Raw genomic sequence first — 2,512 nt, 5'->3', positions numbered from 1 at the left:
GGGTGCGTGTGTCGGACTTTGTCGAAAATAGGTCGCAGTCTTGTCGATGGTTTGCCCGATGCACGAGTTAAATGCAAGAATACGCAACTTCAAACCAGCAAAACAATTTACCACGACAGGAGAGCGCTGATGGGAGAGGTCAACTCCGGTTGCCACGGAGAGAAAATAAAAAACAGGGCGCCGAAGGCTCCCTTCAGCTCCTCGGCGATTCAAAACGGGTGGAATGCTTGGACACGTCCCTTTTGTTTGCGGGAGGGCAAGTCCCCCACGCTTCGAGCAGGTATCGGCGAGCTGCGTCACGGGCCCGCCGGGCGGTCTTGAGCTGGTGGTCAGCGCACTCAGGGTTGCTCGGCAAGTGCTGCCCAATCGCGGAAATATTGCCACCTGCTCCCGGCCTCCTCAGCAACCATGAGCGCCACAGCTTGAACTGTCCGAATCCTCCCCTGGGTCGGGCCCTGCCCTCCCTCCAACCGTCACCGCGCCCAAGGGGAGGTCGTGCCTGACAAACCTGTTAGAGTTCTTTGAAGAGGTAACAAATAGGTTAGACCAAGGAGAGCCAATGGATGTTATCTATCTTGACTTCCAAAAGGCCTTTGATAAGGTGCCTCACGGGAGACGGCTGAGTAAAATAAGGGCCCATGGTATTCGAGGCAAGGTACTAACATGGATTGACGATTGGCTGTCAGGCAGAAGGCAGAGAGTTGGGATAAAAGGTTATTTTTTGGGCTGGCAACCGGTGACGAGTGGTGTCCCGCTGGGTTCAGTGTTGGGGCCACAGCTGTTCTCTTTATATATTAACGATCTAGATGACGGGACTGGGGGCATTCTGGCTAAGTTTGCCGATGATACAAAGATAGGTGGAGTGGCAGGTAGTATGGAGGAGGTGGGGAGGCTGCAGAAAGATTTAGACCGTTTAGGAGAGTGGTCCAAGAAATGGCTGATGGAAATTCAACGTGGGCAAGTGCGAGGTCTTGCACTTTGGAAAAAATAGAGGCATGGACTATTTTCTAAACGGTGACAAAATTCATAATGCTGAAGTGCAAAGGGACTTGGGAGTCCTAGTCCAGGATTCTCTAAAGGTAAACTTGCAGGTTGAGTCCGTAATTAAGAAAGCAAATGCAATGTTGTCATTTATCTCAAGAGGCTTGGAATATAAAAGCAGGGATGTACTCCTGAAGCTTTATAAAGCATTAGTTAGGCCCCATTTAGAATACTGTGAGCAATTTTGGGCCCACCTCAGGAAGGACATACTGGCACTGGAGCGGGTCCAGCGGAGATTCACACGGATGATCCCAGGAATGGTAGGCCTAACATACGATGAACGTCTGAGGATCCTGGGATTATATTCATTGGAATTTAGGAGGTTGAGGGGAGATCTAATAGAAACTTACAAGATAATGAATGGCTTAGATAGGGTGGACGTAGGGAAGTTGTTTCCATTAGCAAGGGGAGACTAGGACCCGGGGGCACAGCCTTAGAATAAATGGGAGTCACTTTAGAACAGAGATGAGGAGAAATTTCTTCAGCCAGAGAGTGGTGGGTCTGTGGAATTCATTGCCACAGAGGGCGGTGGAGGCCGGGACGTTGAGTGTCTTTAAGACAGAAGTTGATAAATTCCTTATTTCTCGAGGAATTAAGGGCTATGGAGAGAGAGCGGGTAACTGAATGGGCTCCTTTCACGGCTACAGGTTTCGCTGATTCTACAGACATCTACTCCCCTGTAGGGCTCGTCTATTAGGGAGCATTTGACAGCGTAGGGGCCTTGCTGGAAATGGCCCAGCACAGCAGTCGCTTGTATCAAAACGGGAACGAAACCCGACAGCGGACCCGGCCTCGACCCAGGCACCGGAAACGGTAATGGCAAACCCAGTACTGTCGACCCTGCCGCCCTTCACCAACATCTGGGGGCCTGTGTGGGGAATTGGGAGCTCTGTCTCACAGACTGGCCAATCAACAGCCCAACATAGCCATCGTGATACTGACGGAATCATACCCAGGGATAGTGATGTCTGGGAGGTGATCAGGCCCAGCAGAGGTGGCAACACGGGGGGGGAGGGGGAAACACCTCCTGACACCCGCCCCCCCCCCCCCCCCCCCCCCAAAGCCTGTCCACCATCTACAAGGCACAAGTCAGGAGTGTGATGGGAGACTCCCCACTTGCCTGGATGAGCGCAGCTCCAACACTCAAGAAGCTCAACACCATCCAGGACAAAGCAGCCCCGCTTGATTGGCTCCCCCTTCCACAAACATTCACTCCCTCCCCCACCGACGCACAGCGGCAGCCGTGTGTACCGTCTACAAGATGCACGGCAGCAACTCACCAAGGCTCCTCAGGCAGCACCTTCCAAACCCACGGCCTCTACCATCTAGAAGGACGAGGGCAGCAGATACCTGGGAACTCCACCACCTGGAGGTTCCCCTCCGAGTCACTCACCGCCCCGACTGGGAAATACATCGGCTGCTCCTTCACTGTCGCTGGGACTCCTTCCCTAACAGCACAGTGGATGTACCT

The sequence above is a fragment of the Scyliorhinus torazame genome, chromosome 31 (assembly GCF_047496885.1).
Source record: "Scyliorhinus torazame isolate Kashiwa2021f chromosome 31, sScyTor2.1, whole genome shotgun sequence".
NCBI classification, from domain to species: Eukaryota; Metazoa; Chordata; class Chondrichthyes; order Carcharhiniformes; family Scyliorhinidae; genus Scyliorhinus; species Scyliorhinus torazame.
Note: the sequence above shows the minus strand (reverse complement) of the source record.